At 38.9% G+C, this 23,010-nt stretch overlaps 1 protein-coding gene and 1 pseudogene across 5 annotated transcripts in view; both read right to left on the bottom strand.

Annotated features, from left to right (window-relative positions):
- Positions 1-23,010, bottom strand: part of ACER3 (alkaline ceramidase 3) — a 147,630-nt gene that overhangs the window by 110,465 nt on the left and 14,155 nt on the right. The gene's annotated exons all lie outside the window — the stretch shown is intronic.
- LOC102740322 (uncharacterized) overlaps positions 18,058-23,010 on the bottom strand; it is a 5,635-nt pseudogene continuing 682 nt past the window's right edge. The window contains exon 2 of the transcript XR_014138763.1: positions 18,058-19,061. The product of XR_014138763.1 is annotated as an uncharacterized LOC102740322 (transcript). The remainder of the gene's footprint in view (positions 19,062-23,010) is intronic.

Here is a 23,010-nt window from a genome sequence, read left to right as displayed (position 1 = left end):
ATGTCTATGGATTCGGCTATTTTGGATATTTCATATAAATGAAATCATATAATATGTAGTCTTTTGTGTCTAGCTTCTCTCACTTAGCATGTTTTCAAGGTTCATCCATTTTGTAGCATGCATGTATCTATAACTTCATTCTTTTTTATTGCCAAATAGTCCACTGAGTGGATATGCCACATCATATTTATATATTCATCAGTTAAGACATCTGGGTTGTTTTCCACTCTTTGACTATTATAAATAATGTGCTATGAACATTCATAATACAATTTTTTTGTGTAGACGCTTTCAATTCTCTAGGGTATATTCCTAGGACATGAATTCCTGTATTATATGGTACTTCTTTGTCCAGCCTTGTTTTTAGCCTCAAATCTCAATTTAAATGGATATTGTGCCTACCACTAGTCTTTTTCCCCATGACTTTTCTTCCCATTTTGCCTTTATGTTTTTTAACCATGATCTACTTGTTTAGATTTCATAATCCATCTTCATGTAGTTTTTCAAGGAGTTATACATATTGTATTCCTTAACATCTTGAGTGTTTGAGAATATTGTGCTCTGCCTTTATTCTCAAAAGATGACTTAGCTATAAACTGTTGGGATCTCTCTTTCCTTCAAAAGTTTGTAAGTATTGTGCTGTTGTCTTCCAGACTGAACATTACTATGGAGAAGTTTGAAGCTAGCATGAATTTTTCCCTTGTAGAAGACTTGCTTTCTTGACTAGACTCCTGAAGTATTACTGCATTATACCTGAATCTGTGTATTTGGGTAGATAATAGGCCTTGAGATCAGATAATGATGCTGTACCCGCTGTATCTCTCTATACAGCTAAGAAAACATAGTAATAAAGACATTTTTGACTCCTGAGTCAGACTGACAACTTGAATCTTTTACTGAAAGTTACAGTGCTCCACATGTAATTTTCAGTAGCATCAAAATACATCACATACCTAGATACAAATCTAACAAAAGAGGTTTAAGACTAAAACTCCTGACAGGTTTTTTGGGTGCAAATTGAGAAACTGATTCTAAACTTTATATGAAAATTCAAAAGGCTTGGGGCACCTGGGTGGCTCAGTCGGTTAAGTGGTTGCCTTCGGCTCAGGTCATGATCCCAGGGTCCTGGGATGGAGCCCCGCATCGGGCTCCCTGCTCAGCGGGGAGCCTGCTTCTCCCTCTCCCTCTGCCTGCCTTTCTGCTTACTTGTTCTCTCTCTCTATCTCTCTGTCAAATAAATAAATAAAATCTTTAAAAAAAAAAAAAAGAAAATTCAAAAGGCCAAGAAGAATCCAGACAATCTCAAATAACAGAGTATTTACACAACTAGATATCAAGGCCTATTTGCAAGGATAGACAAATAGAACAACAGAAAAGACCCCAAGAACCAACTTGTACAGTCACCTGATTTATAACAAACATGGCCCTGCAGTGTAGTATAGAAAAAATGGTCTTTTCAATAAAGGGCACTGGATCAACTAGATACTTACATGGGGGAAAAAAAAATCTGGACCCCAAATTCACATTTTTTTATACAAAAATAAATTCGAGATGTACTGCAGATCTAAACATGAAAGGTAAAACAATATAACTTTTAGAAGAAAACACGGGAAAATATCTTGATGACCTTGGAGTGGCAATGAGTTATTAAAACAGGACACCAAAGGTTTAACTACAAAAGCAAAAAAACTATAAAGTCAAGAAGCTAAGATTATAAAGTCAAGAAGAATAAAAGGTTGTTTTTAAAAAGCTAATTTAAAGAATAATAGATATGAAATTGTAAATAAGAAAATATATAAATATTAGCTAATTTAACTTTACTGAACAAAAAGAATGCACATAAAATGATCACGGACTAAAAATTTCTGCTTAAAAATGGTTTCAGTCGGGGCGCCTGCGGGGCTCAGTTGGTTAAGCATCTGCCTTCAGCTCAGGTCATGATCTCAGGGTCCTGGAATTGAGCCCTGAGTCAGGCTCCCAGTTCAGCAAGGAAACTGCTTCTCCCTCTTTCTTTCCCTCCCCCTACCCACTCGTGCGCAAGCGTGTGTACTCTCTCAAATAAATAAAATCTTTTATTTATTTTTTTTAAAGATTTTATTTATTTATTTATTGGAGAGCGAGCGAGAGAGAAACAGCATGAGAGAGGAGAGGGTCAGAGGGAGAAGCAGGCTCCCCGCTGAGCTGGGAGCCCGATGTGGGACTCGATCCCAGGACCCTGGGATCATGACCTGAGCCGAAGGCAGTCGCTTAACCAACTGAGCCACCCAGGCGCCCGAAATAAATAAAATCTTTTAAAGAAATGGTGTAAGTCAAGGACCAATCAAACTCTAAGTAGAAGTAATTTAGCTTTTATTTTCTACCATTCATTTATATTAATGTTTTAAATTATAAGAACAATATAGCCACACTGTAGAAAATACAGGGGAAAAAAAGAAAAAAAATCCATTATTTTACCATCTTAAAATATCCATTTTTATCATTTTGGTGTTTGGGGAACCCTCACCAAACCACAGAGTAATTTGAACAAGAAAAGTTTACTATAAAGAATCATGAAAGAATTGGAGTAATGAGGGATTGGCTAGTAAGAAGTAAGAGAACTCTTCAGAATATAGGAACAGCAAATGTAAGGAATGGCCACTATTCCTAGGTTGGAGATAGAATACGAAAAGAAGAGGTCCCAGCCAGGACTGAGATCTACACCTTGTGGGAGAGGGCAGGACCGCAGCTCACAGAACAGCAGAAAATTTGCTGTAGTGCCACAACTGCAGAGCTTACTGAAAATCATACCCTTAAGAACTTGTTCTTCATATGCCCTCTAGGGAGCCAGAGAAAGCTGATCTCATGGAGGGGGTAGCTACTGGCTAGTAGCTGCTGATTGCCATGCTCTGCAGGAGCTATCACTGTAAAAGCTGACCAAGCTTTAAGATCTGGACACTAGAGGAAGCTTCATGCACTGTCAGAGAGACACTAGATAAGCCACTTGTACTGCAACAGCCAGGCACTGGAGGAGCCACCAGGCCAGCACCCCAGAACCAAGAAAGAAAACCCTTCCCACTTGCAATGTCTCTCCAGTGCCCTCTACTGGCAAAGTTTAACATTCAGCCAGCTAGCAAAGGAGACCTATTTAAAGGGTCCAGGTCCATTTTCACAGAGCATGCAATGAATCAACCTGGAGCTGATAACTAGCTGAGAAGTTGATAACGAGCACAACTATAAAACTATGTTTTCATTAATCATGGCTGGGTATAACTACGGTTGCTGAAGTTTCCCCCAATACCAAAATGATAAGAATGGATTTTTTAAGATGGCAAAATGGTCTTTTCTCTTTTTTCTATATTTTCTACAATGTAGTTATATTGTTCTTATAGTTTAGAATTAAAATATTAATAATATAAATGAATGATAGAAAATGAAGGCTAAATTACTTCTAATTAGAGTTTACCTGGGTTTGGGATGCTCCCAGAAAATTCAATTAAAAGTTTTTTACCAGAAGTAAAAACTAGAGATTCATTCATATACCACACAATAAGTACACTAAAACATTCAAGCAAAAAAATATTTTTTTATAGAGGGAATCCTCCTTGAATATAGACTTAAGGAATTTTTTTGAATCTGAAAACTACAGTATTTTCATACCCCCAAACATAATTTCTTCGTATTCTCCCACCAAATAAAAATTACAGACGTTAACAACATTCCCATAATTTAGAAATTTCTTAATAAGTAAAAGCAAATTTTGGTAAATGAAAAGAAAACTCTAATATCAAAAGTAAAGGAAAGAAAGTCAGGGGGAAAAGGCAATATGCAAAGGTAAATTTGAAACAACTCTCAATGGATAACAGTAGGAAGATGTTTGCCTCTCAGCATGAGAGTAGGTGGAGCCAGTGCACTCAGCAGTCTTACGGGTTCTGAATTTTGCTGGATACAAGAAAGCCCTGGGGCAACTGGGTAGACATTGAGAGCTCAATTATATTTTCAAGAGTATAACCACCACCCAGAATGGAAGATAAAAAAAATGGAAGCATTAAAACCTGGTGAAGCTGAAAAAATGATAGGTATTACTTCATTGCCACTGTGAGGAGCCCTCCGGCACAGTCAGCAAATGATCTCCGTGAGAGCAGTAAACTGGTTTGAGCTTGAAAGCAACCCGACACTTTCCCCAAAGCAAGTTCATTTTGTCAAATATTTTACTGCTTATACAAATGTTCAAATAATGTTAAAGACTCCCAGAACTTCAGAGACTTTGGAGCTGAAAGAAGACAGGCAGATCATCTAATTTAATCTCCTCAATTTATATCAGGCAACATTTTATTCCTACCACTTTCTAGTTGTGTTAACTTGGGAAACTTATTTATGCCTAAGTCTTAGTTTCCTGGGACTCCTGGCTGGCTAGTTGGTTAAGCGGCTGCCTTCAGCTCAGGTCATGATCCCAGGGTCCTGGGATCAAGCCCGCATGCAGCTCCTTGCTCAGCGGGGAGCCTGTTTCTCCCTCTGCCTGCAGCTCCTCCTGCTTGTGCTCTCTAACAAGTAAATAAATAAGATCTTAAAAAAAAAAAAAAAAAGACTTAGTTTCCTGACCTGTAAAATGGGGGGGGGACCCAAAATACTGAAATTCTTTAAAGAAGTATGATGAAAACAATAAATATGACCCAAAAAGATCATTTCTGATATGACAAAGATCCACTGAACATTATACAGGAATTTCCACAATCTTGCTATGTTAAGAATTAGGTGCTGGAATTTAAGAAACAGAACAGATGAACATAGGGAAAGGAAGGGAGGGAAAAATAAAATAAAATTAAATCAGAGAGGAAGACAAACCGTAGCAGACTCTTAACTACGGGAAACAAACTGAGGGTTGCTGGAGAGGAGGTGGGGAGGGGGATGGGGTATTGGGTGATGGGCATTAAGGAGGGGACTTGATGTAATGAGCATTGGGTGTTATATGCAACTGATGAATCACTAAACTCTACCTATGAAACTAATAATACACTATATGTTAATTAATGGATATAAAATAAAAATAAAATAAAATAAAAATTAAGTGCTGCCTGGGAATTGTCTTGGTACTTAGATCAGCTCAGAACAGTTGTCAGAAGGGAGAAAGTTTGCCTTCCAATTAAAACAATAATAAAGAAAAACAAAGAAAACTGTAGTATAAGCTATTTCACCCAGAGTTTTAAAAAATCACACAAATGCATATTACAGTATTAGGTACTCCTTAGTAGCTTTTAAGACAGATATCAGAATAAAAACAGGAAACCAATACAGGTATGTCTTACTTTAAAGAATTTTAAGTACAAATTCAGTTCAATTTGACAAACATTTATTAAGTATTTCCTATGGGTAAGTCACTGAGATGGGAGATGAGAAGAAAGGTTTAGCAGGTGAATAACCCTGGTTCCTGTTCTAAGAAAATATATATACAATTTAGTAGGAAAGAGAGACAGGTAACCAACTAGCAAGGGAGAATGGCAGGACCAACGAGCACCCAACAACATACTCAGGGGAAGGGAGGGAACCCAAGAAGAGATTCAGTAAGGAGCTAGCACTGGAGCTATGCCTTGAAAGAAAGAAAGATAAGAAGTATTTATATCACTACTAATACAAGAGTCATTCTATTTTCTTTAGAGTACATATAATAGCTTCAAAAAATTATTTAATTTATGAAAACTGGTTTTACATTATTTTTTGAAACATACATTCTATTTTCACTTTACTGCATGTATGTTATAATAATAAAACTTAAAACCATTTATTATAAAATAATAAAAATGAAAATGTTCATATTAAGTTCAAGAGGAAGTACATTTTAGGTTTGGGAAGAAAGGCCAAGTACATAGTGGTCTCTTAAAGAGGTAACAGAAGACCTTGGGAGCTCCACATTAGTTACGGCTCAGGTAAACTATAGTCCATTAAGATGGAAGTCACAGGGAAAGGGACAGACTCATAGCAAAAAAAGAATATTATCTTTATATAATGCTGCTTTGAAGAAGGCTCAAAGATGAGAGCTAAACAGTGAGAATAAACAATTAACAGAAAAGAATGATACAGAAGACATGAATTAGAAGAACAAGGGAAATAAGATGGTCCTGATCTCCCTGGAGAAATACTTAGTGAAATGAAGATTCCAGATTTATCCACAGGTCAAAAAAGGGGAAGTTTCCAAACCATATTCAGGATGAAGAGGCATTTTGAAATAACAAAATCAGAAAATGATTATTTTGATAATCCCTACTTCCTCTCCATTTTCATTGAAACTTATAAGTTTTGCTTAGTCACCCTACTGAAAATGATCACTCCCTCTTCTTATAGCACTGACTGTTCTAACCCCTCATCTGGCACTTAGTACAGATTGCCCTACACAGATAGCTCTCTTTTCACTAAATCAAAATGTAAGTATTTACATCTATCATCTTATGTTAAATTTCTTAAGAGCAGCAGCTTTACATTTATTCACTCATTCAAAAACAAGTCTTTACTGAATGTCTACTATGAAAAGCACTATAATGGAATACAAAGGAAAACCAGACAGACTCTGCCCTCATGCAAATTAAACTAGCGCCAAATTTACACAATAGTAAAGATATTCAAAAACTAATAGACATTATTTTAGAAGCAATTCAATTATGATGTAATGGAGTAATTCTTTACTCACAAATTAATTCATGTATCAGATTTATCCTTTACTCAAAACTAGTCTCACTGTAATTTTTCACTCACTCTTCATTTACTTAGAGCTGAAATGCATCAGTTAAAAATCATGACTATACCAGAAGGAAATATCAACAAAACTAAAAGGCAGCCTATGGAATGAGAGAAGATATTTGCAAATGACATATCTGATAAAGGGTTAGTATCCAAAATCTATAAAGAACTTATCAAACTCAGCACCCAAAGAACAAATAATCCAGTTAAGAAATGAGCCAAAGACATGAATAGAACTCTTCCAAAGACGACATATAGATGGCTAACAGGCACATGAAAAGATGCTCAACATCACTCATCATCAGGAAAATACAAGTCAAAAACCACGATGAGATACCACCTCACACCTGTCAGAATGGCTAAAATTAACAACACAGGAAACAGATGTTGGTGGGGATGCAGAGAAAGGGGAATCCTCTTACACTGTTGGTGGGAATGCAAACTAGTGTAGCCGTTCTGGGAAACAACACGGAGTTTCCGCAAAAAGTTAAAAATAGAACTACCCTATGATCCAGTAATTGCACTACTAGGTATTTACCCAAAGCATACAAAAATACTAACTTGAAAGGATACGTGCGCCCTGATGTTTATAGCATTATCAACAATAGCTAAATTATGAAAAAAGCCCAGGTGTCCACAAAAGCCAAATTATGGAAAGAGCCCGAGTGTCCACAGATAGAAATGGATAAAAAAGGTGTGGTGTGTGTGTGTGTGTATATATATATAGACTAAGCCACCCAGGTGCCCCGAGCGCCAGGTATTTGTAAGTACTGAATCACTAAATTCTACAACTGAAACTAATATTACACTGTATGTTAACTAACTGGAATTTAAATATAAACTCGGCGGGGGGGGGAGGGGGGGGCGGCACGCCTGGGTGGCTCAGTCGGTTAGTGTCAGCCTTTGGCTCAGGTCATGATCTCAGGGTCCACGTCAGGGTCTCTGCTCAGTAGGGAGTTGGCTTCTCCCTCTCACTCTCCCTCTGTGCTTTCCTTCTCTCTCTCTCTCAAATAAATGAATAAAATCTTTAAAAATAAAAATTAAAAAATAAAAACTTGGAAGAAAGGGGTGCCTGAGTGGCTTAGTAGGTTAAGCGTCCAACTCTTAATTTTGGCTCAGGTCAGGATCTCTGGGTCATGAGATTGAGCCCTGCATCAGGCTCTGCAGTCAGCGGGCAGTCTGCTTTTCTCTCCCTCAGCCCCTCGCCCTCCATGCTCTCCTTCTCTTTCTTTTTCTCTCTCTCAAAATAAATAAATCTTTAAAAGAAAAAAAACAACAACATAGGGGCAACTGGGTGGCTCAGTCAGTTAAGCATCTGCCTTCGGCTCAGGTCATGATCCCAGGGCCCTAGGATCAAACCCCAAGCCAGGCTCCCTCTGTCCCTCCCCGTTCATGCACACGCCCTCGCCCTCGCCCTCTCTCCCTCTCTCTCTCACTCTCTAATAAATAAATAAAATCTTTAAAAATCAATCAATAAAAACTTGGAAGAAAAAACCAATTAGCTAAATAACACAGGTTTCACAATAAATTATTTGACATAGTGTCTATTGAGTTGTAATCTACAGAAGACTTCTAAGTGCAGAAACAATAACCATGAAACAATACAAAAGTTGCTAGACAGGGTATATTGGTATTTCTCCTAAGAACAGGTTCCTGGCCCAATCTGTCATAAAGAATGTTTATTTCCTGAATTTGTACCTCAAAATATATCACCATGGGTAGGGGAGGGTATCTTTAAAGTGGCTGGAGAAGTTTTAAATAACTGGGATATTAAACTGGCTGTGTAACATCCCAGTTATTTACTGATACTACAATGATCCATTCCTCCTGTAGGAACAGTTGATAAAAACAGAGAAAACTGAAATTCATTAAATATCTATTTTGTGCCAGACACTATACAATGACCTTTAATTACAGAAACTGTATAATCCAGAAAAAAGAATAATGTAACAAATACACCCCCCACCTACAATTGATCATTATTTACATTTTGCCACGTCTGCATCAAGCTTTTTATTTTAATAAAGTAAATGAACCTTACTGATATAATCAAAGTCAACCATCTCTCCAGTCCAATCCCCCTTCACACATTTCCAGAGGTAATGGCTAGTGTTGATTTGGATGCATAATTGTAATTCATTTAAAAATTATTTTACATATATGTATGTCCATAAACATAGTTTTGTTTTGTGCTTTTTATTTTTATCTAAATAGGATAACTCTAGGGCGCCTGGGTGGCTCAGTTGGTTAAGCGACTGCCTTCGGCTCAGGTCATGATCCCAGAGTCCTGGGATTGAGTCCCACATCGGGCTCCCGGCTCAGCGGGGAGCCTGCTTCTCCCTCTGACCCTATCCCCTCTCATGCTGTTTCTCTCTGTCAAATAAATAAACAAAATCTTTAATAAATAAATAAATACATAAATAAATAAATAAATAAACAGGATAACTCTATCACTCCACAAAGTTTTTATCAATAAAAATTACAGTTGAGAGATCCAGTAGATAATTACAATAGTTCATTCCTTTCAACTGCTGTACAGTATGCTATCATAGGAATATACCAAATTTTATTTATCTATTCCCATATCACTGGACATTCTAGGTTGTTTCTATGTTTTTTTTTATTATTAAACAATACTTCAGTGAACATCTTTATGTACATTTATACAAGTATCTTGCTTACTGCTTTATATGCATATAAAATAGACTTCTGGGACACCTGGGTGGCTCAGTTGGTTAAGCAGCTACCTTCAGCTCAGGTCATGATCCCAGGGTCCTGGGATCGAGTCCCACACATCAGGCTCTTCGCTCAGTGGGGAGCCTGTTTCTCCCTCTGCCTGCCTCTCCCCCTGCTTGTGCTCTGTGTCTCTCTGACAAATAAATAAAATCTTAAAAACAAAAAACAAAAAAACAAAAAAACCAGACTTCCTAGTTGGGGAAGAAGAAAAGAAAAAGAGGAAAGAGATGGAAAGGAGTCCTGAGCTATCACAAGAGGCAGAAGGGCAATGAGCAAGGGGTGGGAATGTTCACTAGAATTCCCTTACATTCATCCTCACTATCACTGCCATATTTCAGGCCCTCTTATCTTAACTTGTATGAGGTTTAAAAAAAAAAAAAAAGGTAAAGTAAGTGAAAAGTAAAAGAACATAGGTTCAATGAATTACTTCACATGACGGGGGTGAACAAAAATTTTTTCACTTTTGATAGAGAAATGTAGGCTTGATGTATTTTTTTTTAATTTAAAGTAAGCTCTTATAGAATAAAAATAGTTTACCTTCTAAATGACTTTTTAAAGAATGGAAGTATTCATTACCTTCATTGAGAAAATCAGGCCACAAAATATTACACAAGGCATAGTCATATATTTTTATTTTTAAAATATGTGTGTGTGCAGAGAAAAAAAGAGAGAGAGAAGACAGTATGGAGGATGTACAGCAAACAATTAACTGCTCCTAAGAAACGGTCCATGAGGTCACAGGGGTGGATGACACAGGAGTTGGGGAGCACGGAATCTAAGCCACCACCTATGCAGATCAATAGTGCCTCATGGGCTTGCTTGGGCCAGGTCTGATTTTTACATTTCATTTTGTAATGTAATGCTGAGCAGAGTGATTACTGGTGCTTTTCATTTTCTTTTTCTGCTTCTTTGTATTTTCTACATTTCCTTTCACAACATTTTGAAGAGGTGAACTGTTTAAGTACTTCCCCAAGTCTAAACTATATACTTCATGTAGATTTCACCAGTTTCTCCCAGGCTTAGCACTGTGCCTGGCATACTGAAAGTAACCAATCAATATTTGCTGACTGATTCAAAATTTTCCACAATAAGAAAGTAATTACTCTCTAATAAGAAAAACAAGAAAAGTGGTTTCCACAAAAGAAATCCATATGAATTTTATGAACATATGAACATAATTTTAACATCAATTAAAAAAATACCACATACCATAATGGAAGTTCATAGAAAATGGTATCAATTCATTAACCCTTGGCTTGGTATAATTGATACAAATTTCACAGAAGAGATGGTATTTCAGTGTGCCTTAAAGGGTAAATAGGAGTTAAACAAGTGCAGAGAACAATATTGGAGACAGAGATAGCACACGAATGTACAAAGCAAGAAAGAACATGGTGTGCCTAGGAAACCATGAGAAGTAACTTTTATTAAGTCTAGGAGGCAAGTTGTATTGGGAGGTACATACAGCTACTCTGATAAAGTGGAACAAATATAAACATGGACAACATGTCTATGCTCTCCCTACCAAACTGCACAAAGTCTGAACTCTATTCCAGAGAGAGCAAATGGGGAGCAAATGATGCAGAGGAATGATAAAGAGACAAATAACCTTAAGATATTTGAGAGACTGGATATGGTAGAAAGGAGACAAATAGGATATGATTGCAATAATCCAAATAAGTGATGATAAGGAACTGAACTAAGATGGCTGTGAGATGGGAGAGAGGGAAGAGAAGCCATGAATGACTAAGAGAGTTTTCTATGATGAAAGAATATATTCTCAACTGGTTACACAAAAGGCAACCAAAAGCATGCAAATACATAACTTTGCTGAAAAACTAATAAAATGTCAAAAGTGTTAAGAAAGTTACTCACTTTCTTTCCATAGAAGGAGGAAATAACTCTAAATATGCAGGACCATCATCATAAATATTCCCGAAACAGATTTTTCATAATTAAATAAGGTGCTTAGCATGGTGGTTGACACATAGTAAGTGCCAATAAATATGACCTGTTATGTTAATATTGTTTTTAACGTTGACAAAAAAGGCCACAAAAGGAAGTAATTTTTCCCTAGAAATCTGTATATTCTTTAATAAGTAGTGGTTCCTCCTTGAAACACTTTTATTAAAATTTTAAATTTTTAATTGAAATATAGTCAACATGTTAGTTTCAAGTGTACAACAGTGATTCAACAATTTTATACATTACTAAATGTTTCCCATGCTAAGTGTATTACAGTATTATTAACTGCATTCCCTATGCTATATGCCTCCTTAAAATCTTTTCATGAGTTCTCAGAATTTAAATCTTCCCTGTTGCCTATGGCATAAATAATTTCATCAGATCTAATTGCTGAAAAAGTCATTAAATAAAAGAGGAAGCACATAAACTACTCAGCAGTGGTAGGGAGGTCACCAATGAGGATTTTAAACATGTCTGTGCAAAGTAGGGCCCATTATCTGAAACAAATTCTATCTTCTTACTTCCTGCCAAAATACTGAATACTTTCTTGGCTGTCGGCTCCGAACCCCAACAACACACTCCAAAACACATGACTAAGACTGACACTTGTCAAGTTTTGGTATACTACCAAAGAAAAACACCCAAAATTATCTAGAAAGGCTATTATTAAAACAGTCCTCCCTGGGGCGCCTGGGTGGCTCAGTCGTTAAGCGTCTGCCTTTGGCTCAGGTCATGGTCCCAGGCTGCTGGTATCGAGCCCTGCTCCGCGGGAAGCTTGCTTCTCTCTCTCCCACTCCCCCTGCTTGTGTTCCCTCTCTCACTGTGTCTCTCTCTGTCAAATAAATAAAATCTTAAAAAAAAAAAAAAAAAGTCCTCCCTTTCCCAACTACATATGTTGGTGTAAATCCTAAATTTCTTTATACACTTCAATTGAAATAACGTATTACAACACAGATAAAATGCAGAAGTAGATATGAGAATCCAGCTGACTTCCATTAAGCCAGACATTAAAGACACCTCCAAAAACTGTAAAGCAATGCCACTCTTATCACTAAATTTTGTTTTGTTTTTTTCATAAAAATGTTATTTATATTAATGATGTAGTCTTTTTTTTTTAAAGATTTTATTTTATTTATTTGAGAGAGAGAGAGCACAAGCAGGAGTGGGGGTGGGCGGCAGGCAGAGGGAGAAGCAGGCTCCCCCCTGAGCAGGAAGCACAACGTGGAACTCGATCCCAGGATCCCGGGATCATGACCTGAGCCGAAGGCAGATGCTTTACGGACTGAGCCACCCAGGCGCCCTAATGATGTAGTTTTTGAATGTTGGTGAGGTCTGGTGCCAAACGCCAAGAAGTAACTCTTTTTTTTTTTTTTTTAAGATTTTTATTTATGAGAGACAGAGACAGAGCGCGCACGAGCAGGGGGAGAGACATAAGCTCTTCTAACTGAACTAGCCAGGTGTCCCAAGAGCTTTAATAATCTGTCCCTAAATCACTTTGCCATTACCACCATGTGTTCTTTGCACAGCCATATTAGATTATCTGTTCCCCAGAAAAGCTTTGCACTTTTATCATATATGGATTTGAACATATTGTTCCCTACTTCAGGTACATAAATATAATAATTAAATACATCAAATATTACTGAATGCCTACTTGGCTAGGCACTTGTTCTAGACATTGGCAAAATTTTACTCATCATTTAAAACCATCTAAATTGTTACTTCCTCAGTAAAGCCTTAAATAAGCAAGCAGGAAATCACCTAGAGACTGTGACAGAGTTAGGTGCTTATTCCCCTGCCAATACCACTTTGTTGATTTTCTGTTTTTCTTCTTCACTAGTCTTTCTGGTTGTCAAGGATGATGTCTTGATGCCAATTCCAAAGGCATACCATATACCTTGTACATAGTAGGTGCTCTGAATATAATTGTGTACGATAGGGTCAATTTACAGCTGGACTGGGAAAACTCTATCTTCATCTCTGAGGACATCTGGGTATCTGGCTCTTGGACAAGATAAGGTCAATTAGGGACGCCTTGGTGGCTCAGATGGTTAAGCATCTGCCTTCAGCTCAGGTCATGATCCCAGGGTCCTGGGATCGAGCCCCACATCAGGCTCTGTGCTCAGCAGGGAGCCTGCTTCTCCCTCTCCCTCTGCCTGCCTGTCTGCCTACTTGTGATCTCTCTCTCTCTCTCTCTGTCAAATAAATAAATAAAATCTTTGGAAAAAAAAAAAGATAAGGTCAATTAGATTTATGATGTGCTGTTTAAAGTCCAAAACTCCCAGGTGACCTGTAAACCAGTTTGTTTACTGACAGGTGTTCACCTGATAGAACTGGTTAGCCAGCCTGGCTTGCTAAGAAACATATAAATATGTTTCTTAACATGACCAGAGCAACACAAAAATACCCCACTATGAACTGCCTTGAGCTCTCCACAACCCAAGATTTATTACACAGATCTTGGTGGTTCAATCCAGGGATGAAATGGACCTGTATACAAATTAGGATTCCAGACAGTTTCCCCTTGATGTCCCCCACATTCTTAATGCTTGTCCACTCTCTCTTTCTCTTGCTACACCATATCCTTTAACTTTAAATAAAAGCCTTAGGTGAATATGCTCTATGGAGACTCATGAGTCCTTTCAAATACCCAAACTTGTGAGATCTTTGCAATACTATTTTCTGTACACTTTCATGAATGTAAAAATAAGCCATATGGTTCAGCTCATATCCTTGTCAATCTTAATAAAACAAAAATTTCTGTATTTTATACTCCTATATAGTCTATAAATACTTTCACATACACTAACATTAAATTCCCAAAGTAACCCTGTTAAGAAGTAGACTAGAGAAACCCAGACTTAAATGATTAAATGACTTGTCCACTTTTGCTCAACCAGTAAGGGGCAGAACTGGACTCAAGCCCAGAGTATAGATAGGTCTATCAATTAAACTAGGCTGCCTCCCAAGTCTGCAGCAATTACACGCCTGTGCTATTATTTGAGGGCTTAAGGTAATATCTCTACATCTTGATGAGACTTATTGGAATAAGTTACAAAGGCATCTGTATCCATCTATCTAGTAAAGAGGTTAATAATAATACATAATGTTGGTATCAAGAGGTTGAATATATTCATTCCTTCACTCCACAATTATATGACCACCAATTATGAGGCTTAGACATCGTGTTAGGTAGAGCTTAGTTGTAGCAAAAAATGAGACTTTTAAAACAGAAAAATGAATACTTTTTCAGCTCATGGATGAAAAGGAAGTTTAAATTTCAGTGCATAATCTGATACTCTAAATTCTTAAGAAAGCCATTACCCAACATTTTACATGGTACTTCAGAGTGCATAAGGTCATTACTTTGTTTAACTTAATACTCAAAACCAACCTATAAGTATTTTTAATCTGACAGCTAAGAAAGTGAAATCAAAATTAAGCAATTTGTCCTAATATATACAAGATCACACAGCTTGAACAAGGTAAAGTCAGGATTCAAATGCAAGGGTACTAATAACCTGTTTTCTTTTTTTTTTTTTTTAAAGATTTTATTTATTTATTCATGAGAGACAGAGAGAAAGAGAGAGAGGCAGAGGGAGAAGCAGGCTCCCAAGGAGCAGGGAGCCCGATGCGGGACTCGATCCCAGGACACTGGGATCATGACCTGAGCCGAAGGCAGACGCTTAACCATCTGAGCCACCCAGGCACCCTGTTTTCTTTCCATTTTTATCAACTATTTCTTATTCTTATGTTGATTTGGATTGAAATGTCCTATTACATTTTTTTAAAAATCCACAAAATGAGGGGCACCTGGGTGGCTCAGCTGGTTGAGCATCTGCCTTCAGCTCAGGTCATGATCCCAGGGTCCTGGGATGGAGCCCGATGTGGGCTTAGCAGAGAGTCTGCTTCTACCTCTCCCTCTGCCCCTCCCCTCACCATGCTCTCTCTCCCACTCTCTCTCAAATAAATAAATAAAATCTTTAAAAAAAAATCCGCAAAATGAGGGGCCCCTGGGTGGTGCAGTTAGTTAAGCATCCAACCCTTGCCTTTGGCTCAGGTCGTGTTCTCGGGGTCGTGAGATGGAGCCCCATGTTGGGCTCTAAGCTCAGTGAGGAGTCTGCTAAGGTTTCTCTCTCCCTCTCCCTCTGCCCCTCACTGCACTCATTCTCTCTCTGAAGTGGATGAATGAATCTTTAAAAAAAAAAAATCCACAAAATGAAAAAAATTAAGTAAAACATTTTATTTTATAATTATGAATAATTTAGAATCTAAAGTAAAATAAAGTAATTTAAATGTCTTAGTGATTTTATCTCTTTCTAATTGGTGGTTATAAATATGTTTCTTAAATATTTATTGAATTAAATATCTTTAACCTCCTGGGAATTTCAGTGTTCTGGAAAATGAAATAAAAATAATTCATTTCTTTTAGTCAGCTTCCAAATCAATATGAATAATGAAAACAAATCATTGATATGTATTTTCTAAACATGAAAAGCTATCTGAGTTGTGGAATTGTTTTTGAAATGTGTAATTAGTTGTTAATGTTTAGCAGTATCTCATTCTTTAACAGTGTAAGCAACTAAATACTTGCTCCAATAGAACACATTGAGTAAAATATAAGTTTATGAATTTATTTCATTTAAAGTCTTAAACAGTGCTTAATTTAAATCAAATTCCTAAGCAGTAGAGAAAAAATTAAAGATTATAAGACAAGTTTTTTAATTTTTTGAATTCCCAAATCTCTCAAATGAATTGTTCTAGGGGCGCCTGGGTGGCTCAGTCAGTTAAGCGTTGGACTCTTGATTTCAGCTCAGGTCATGATCTCAGGGTTGTGAGATCAAGCTCCTCATCACATTGGGCGTGAGGCCTGCCTAAGATTCTCTCTCTCCCTCTCCCTCACCACACCCCCAAAAGAACTGTTCTAGTGCTAGTTCTACCCAAATAACTTTGGGTCAATTTCCACTGGAACAAGACTTTTTTTCAGAGTATTCATTGCCCAAGTGTCAGCTTTTTTTTTTTTTTTTTAATTTACTTATTTGACAGAGAGAGACACAGCAAGAGAGGGAACACAAGCAGGGGGAGTGGGAGAAGGAGAAGCAGGCTTCCCACCGAGCAGGGAGCCCGATGTGGGGCTTGATCCCAGGACGCTGGGCTCATGACCTGAGCCAAAGGCAAATGCTTAACAACTGAGCCACCCAGGTGCCCCTGAGTGTCAGCTTTTAAAGGTCTAAAAAAAAAAACTGTTTTAAAGAAAACCAGAGAAAATGAGATAGGTCAGCCAAGACAAGTGTCCCATGTAGCAAACAAAGGTTTCTCTGTGATCCAACTAAAACAGCAATGCTCTTACAACCACACATACATATAACTGGAATATTTCCATGGTCTTTTCCATTAACCTTTCATCTAAATACTGACTTAATTTTAAAGTTGATTTTTATTTTAAAAAAGAATGAGAATGAAATAGTGAAAAAAATCACACAAATTAGATAATAAAAGAAAAAGAATAAAGCAGAAGAGTACTAGTATCTATTGAGTTTATATGCCTGGAACTAAATTAGTGACATTATTTACATAATCTTTCTAATATAAAATATCACCTTGTGAGCTGGGTCTTACCATTCTTAGTTTACTATCAGTAAATTGAGCCACAGCAAGATTAAGGAATTTTCCCAGTGTCATATCGCTCCCAAGTGGGAATATCTAGATTCAATCTCATGTCATTTCTCTTTAACAAGCTGTGTTCCTACCACCACAACATGCAAAAAGAAAAAGCAAAAGGAAAGAACGAGAATAAGAGAGACACAATCATAAGTGTTGGTCTATCCTAATAAATCTTAAGAGCCAAGCAAGCCATGTAGTTCTGGCAACTATACTAGACTCATCTGAATGTCTATAGAATTTATTCATTTGTGATCCATATGACTAAAGAAATGATACTTCTTTTTTTTGTATTCTAATCCTGTTTATTCAACACAATCCCTTCACTCTACACAACAAAGTACAAACACAACAGCGCCTAAAATGCTATAAGTTACAAAACTCAAAACAACAAATCTGTAGTACTGACTGTACAATAAAAGCCAAGAGAAGCAATGTACATGTTGCCCAGGTAACCTGCAAGACCACCCTGAGCAGCAGCTGCAGCAGGGGGTGGTCCGTGATGACCCTGCTGAGCCGGCTCTCGTTATGCTCACCAATTTCAGAGGAAGGGAGACAGGGGGTGTGTGTGCGCACGCGAGTACACGTAGAAACAAAACCATTTCTCGGAACTAACATGGGCCATTTGACCACAGGTGTGGGAAGAGGACTCGATCGGGGGAGCAGGGCCAGGTGAGCAGGAACGACAGCTGCACCCAGGTGCACCCTTTCCTGAGGGACCCTGCAGACCACGAAGCAAGGGCAGGACCGGGACGCCCAACCAGCCCCCAGTCATTTGTGGAAATGGAACAGGTACCCCACCCCCAGGCTGCGGCCACACTACCACCTGGAGCCCTGCTTTGTCCCTGCTGGCTTTGCCACTGGATGCACTCTCTTAGGAACTGGAAATGTGGGAGCTTTCTAACCAGAAAACTGGAAGGCATGCTTACAGGCACAACCCCAAACCATGAGTACTCCTCTGGAACTCCGCCTTCAGAGGAAACGTCTCAGTTGCTGTCTTCGAAGCCTGCCCCGAGTGAGGAATTTCTTTCCAAACAACTCTCCTTTGGCTAGAGAAGTGACAAAGCCGAAGTGGATGGGATCGAAGTCACAGGGCGCAGAGCTCCGGGGGCCCTGCTTATGGGGAGGAGTTGGAGCTGGAGCGGCTCCTGTGGCGGCGGCGGCCAGGGGAGCGAGACCGCCGGCGCATGAGGGACCTGCACCTTGGGGAGCGCGTGACCTTCTTCTCATTCGCAGGGGCGACCGACGCCACCTGGGAGGTGGTGGCAGCATCCTCCTTGGAGGGCTGAATCGCCTGGGGGGTGGCCGAGGCCAGGGGGCCAGCACAGTGGTGGCAGTGATCTCCTGGCCGTCGATTTGTCCTCCATCCATGTGCTCCAGTGCCTTCTCGGCTTCATCTGGGTTCTCAAACTCCACGTATGCATAGCCTTTAGCCAGATGGGGGTGCATCCTTTCTACAGGCATGTCAATCATTTTAATTTTCCCATAGGTAGAGAGTATTTCCATGATGTGGTCCTTGGTCACATTCCCGGTGAGCCTCCCTTGGTGGGCTTAGGGGAAGGACTCCGCCTTTTCCTTTCCTTTTCATCTCTTTTGGGTGGTTCGGATTTGGAGCGGGAGCACCTCCTGTTACCATGCCTGCGCCTAGAAGGACTTGGCGAGCCAGAGATGCTGCTGGAGCTGGAACTGCGGGATGTGCTGGAGCTTCCCGAGCGGCTAGACGCTGAAGAAGAGCTTGAGCTGCTGCTGGAGCCCGAGCGGGAGGTAGAGCCGGACCGGGACCTGGTGCTGCTGCGACCACTGGAAGCGCTGCGCCTCTTCCGAGTTTCATCCCTGCCACGATCCTTCTCACTTGACTCCTTGGTGGCCCCTTTATCTTTAGAACAATCCCTGGACTTCTCATCAGAGCGGTCTTTGCATTTGGTAGGAGAAGGAGCCATCTTCCCGCGGCCGCAACCTCCTCCCGCTCTCCTCAGCCACTAAGGCCGGCGCTGCCAGAAATGATACTGTCTTAAGACAATTCTTTCACTGCTGAAACAAATCATTTATCTTTTCTGCTAGTCACCTTTTCACATTTTAAGTTTATACCTCATGTATCACATAACCTATTGGGGAAAAAAATCCATCAAACAACATTGCAAAGTACTATACATGTAGTAGGTATTTAGTAAATATTTGTTGAATACTTTATATATTCACAATGCCCTGAAATCAGTAAGTACTTGAATAGTTGATAATGTGATCAGCCTTCAGTGACACGGAACTTCAAAAGTTCGGGTTTTAGGGGGCGTGGCTGGCACAGTTGGAAGAGCATGCGACTCTTGATCTTGGAATAGTGAGTTCGAGCCCCAAGTTGCATGTAGAGATTATTTAAATAAATAAACTTAAAAAAAAAAGTTCTGGTTTTATAGTTCAGTCTGGAAAAAGGTTCTGCTTTAATCTGTCAAGATCAAGACATACTACTGGTTATCTGAGTTGATTCATCATTTCTCTAGTATCTCCACTAGTAAGTAATGGCTTCAAAATGACAACCAGGCAAAAAATAAACCTTTTTTATTCTATAGATTACAATGGGCTGAATATGCCAAGTGATTTCTCACTGGTTTAACTAACATTTACTGAGGACTTAATCCTATCTTAGATACTGTGCTAAGTTCTATGGATACTGAGTTAAAGCTAAAAAGTTTTTTAACTTGTGGAATTATCAATATAGTGGAGAATATAGGCATATATATAAATAATTAAAATACTATGTGAGACATATACACATCATTCATTCAATAAATATTTGCTGAAAGCCTCATGTAGTAAACACTGTAACAAGCCCTGGGACACAGCAATGAACAAGATCCTAGGTCCCCACCCTTCACTGACTTTACAACCTAACATGGCCTCAAAGACTTCCCAAGTCTACAGAACAATGAAATCATCGTCAAAAATCATAAGAACACATAAGGAAACACGCAGCCATAAAGGAAGAACACAAAAACAAGCAATAGAAACAGACAAAGATGAAAGATACTGAAATTAATGGATACAAGATATTAAATATGTTTGATACGTTTAAGGAAATAAAAGAAAGCAACAAAAAATACCAAAAAATAAAAAAATTATCACAAATTGTCAGGTAGCTTTGTAAAATAAAACCTTTAGAAATGAAAAATATAATAATTAAAAATGCTAAAGAGAAAAAATGAATGTGAAAGAAAAAAAAAATAAAAGGCTAAATTAACCAAGAGATGAGAGAAATAAAGCAGGACATTCCAGATCAGAAAGAATAATGTATGCAAACACAGGAAACTATGAGGCTGCATTCTGTGTTCGAGAAAATAAAAGCTGAATTATACTGCTGAAATATAAAGTGCAAGTGTTTAGAAAGGCAAGAGATTACATCAGAAAAGTCATCAAGGGCCGGTTTGTGAAAGTCTTTACCCATTATACTTCTCAACTCTATATTCCACATGTGCCAATACTGATTATCTGAAGTTCTTATCTTATATATCTGTAAGTATACATTTTTATGTGTATATATAGTTAATAGTATTTCTAGTTTTGAAATGTATAAATCGTTAGCTAAAATAAATAGCTATTGAGCAATATGGCAGACACCCCAAAAATCCTCGCATTACAAATACCTAGACATACTGGATAAAGCTTAATAATATATATATATATATTTTAAAAGATTTTATTTCATTTATTCATGAGAGACAGAGAGAGAAAGAGAAAGGCAGAGGGAGAAGCAGGCTCCCAAGGAGCAGGGAGCCCGATGTGGGACTCGATCCCAGAACCCTGGGATCATGACCTGAGCCGAAGGCAGACGCTTAACCATCTGAGCCACCCAGGCGCCCTGAATAATATATTTTTCAATGCACAGTTCAACTCCTCAAAGACTAAAGGTAATTCCCAGAGGGAAAAATTGAGAAGAACCTGAAAATCAATACAGAGGCTGGGTTATGACTGTCCTACAGAGAGAAAGAGGTAGGGCAGTGAATTGCCTGTCTCATTATCATAGCAAGTAGAGTTTCAAATGCTCACACAGGAATAGGAGATCAGGCACTGGACCATGGAAGGATAGGAAATGGATCTGAGATCATCTATATGAAATGCTTGAAGGACTACCTACTCAGTAGTTAAATGAAATAGAAAAGTAACCACCCAATAGCACAGAATAACAGTAAGAAAGTTGTTCCTTAGTGATCTAGTTTAAGGAAAAAAACAAATAAAACAATAAAAACAATTACCTCGTTTTGGAAGTATAAACACAAGGTTTGTGACAAGCATATTCTAAAGTGGCCACCAGGGGGTGCTGAGGTGGCTCAGTCGGTTGACAAGTGACTTGATTTCAGCTCAGGTCTTGGCTTAGGTCTCGATCCCAGGGTGCCATGGGATCTAGCAGAGCATCCACTCTGCGCTCAGCCAGAGTCAGCTTGTCCCTCTCCTTCCCCTTCACCCTCTGCCCCTCACCCTGCCTGTGTACACTCTCTCTCCCTCTAAAATAAATAAATAAAATATTTAAAAAAAAATAAATAGGGGTGCCTGGGTGACACAATCAGTTGGGTGTCCAACTCTTGGTTTCAGCTCAGGTTGTGATTTTTGGGGCATGGGATCCAGCCCCCCGTGGGGCTCTGAGTTCAGTGTGGAATCTGCTTGAGACTCTCTCTCTCTGCACTTCCCCACCACTTCCCTCTCACCCGCTCTCTCTCTCTCCCTCTTAAATAAAGTGGCCACCAGGATCCTCACCCCCTAGTATCCAAGCCCTTGTGTAACTCCCTCCCCCTTTGTATGTAGGCAGAACTGGTGACTTGCTTCAAACCAACAGAATACAGCAAGATGACAAGATATACATATTTATGTGTATGTGATATTATATGAGATTGTAGCACCCATCTTGCTGGAGTCTCTCACTCCCTTGCTGGCGTTGAAAAAGCAAGCTACCACACATTGTTGGGTTGCCTATTTTGGGGGTCTCATGCAGCAAGGAACCCAGGGAAGACTCCAGTAGCTAAGAGTAGCCTCCATCCAAAAGCCAGCAAGAAACTGAAGCCTTAATCCTACAACCACTGGGAACCAAATTCTGCTAGTAAAGTCTTCCCTTGTCAAGCTTCAGATGGGACCACAGCCCCAGCCAACACCTTGATTACAGCCTTGTGAGACTCTAAGCAAACGACCCAGCTAAGCCAGGCCCACACTCCTAACCCATAGAAAATGTGAGATTATAAATGTGTGTTACTTTAAGCCACTACGTATGTGGAAATTTGTCATGCAGCAAAGACTAATACAAGGTGGAACTACATACTGAATAGCGTGCACTCGCTCTCTCTCTCGCTCTATCTCCGGCAAATAACATGTAAGTTAGGAGGAGCATATACAAAGTTAAAGTAGCTTCTTTCAATTACCTAAAAGAAGAGAAGAAATAAGTTTGGATTTTAAGTATGTATTCAAAAAATATTTAAATAAACACCAGAAGAAAAGAACTAGAACAAACCAGTAGCTTCCAAACCAGCAGAGGGGAGAAGAGAATAAAAAACCTTATCACTGCCAAAAGAAGGCAAGAAATATAGATGTAGAATAAAAACCATTATAAAAAAGGGTGGAGGGGCGCCTGGGTGGCTCAGTCGTTAAGCGTCTGCCTTTGGCTCAGGTCATGGTCCCAGGGTCCTGGGATCGAGCCCCACATCGGGCTCTCTGCTCAGCGGGAAGCCTGCTTCTCCCTCTCCCACTCCCCCTGCTAAGCAGGGAGCCTACTTCTCCCTCTCCCTTTGCCTGCTGCTCCCCTTGCTTGTGTTCTCTCTCTCTCTGTCAAATAAATAAATAAAATCTTAAAAATAAAAAGGGTGGAAATAAAAATGTATCAGTAAACACAGAAAGACAGAAAATGAGACTGAATTTTAAAAATAAGAGAATCAGCTATCTGCTATTTATAAGATAAACACCTTA

Source organism: Leptonychotes weddellii, chromosome 11 (genome assembly GCF_054177405.1).
Source record: "Leptonychotes weddellii isolate Sample4059 chromosome 11, ASM5417740v2, whole genome shotgun sequence".
Taxonomy (NCBI): domain Eukaryota; kingdom Metazoa; phylum Chordata; class Mammalia; order Carnivora; family Phocidae; genus Leptonychotes; species Leptonychotes weddellii.
This window is presented reverse-complemented; position numbering and strand designations above follow the sequence as displayed.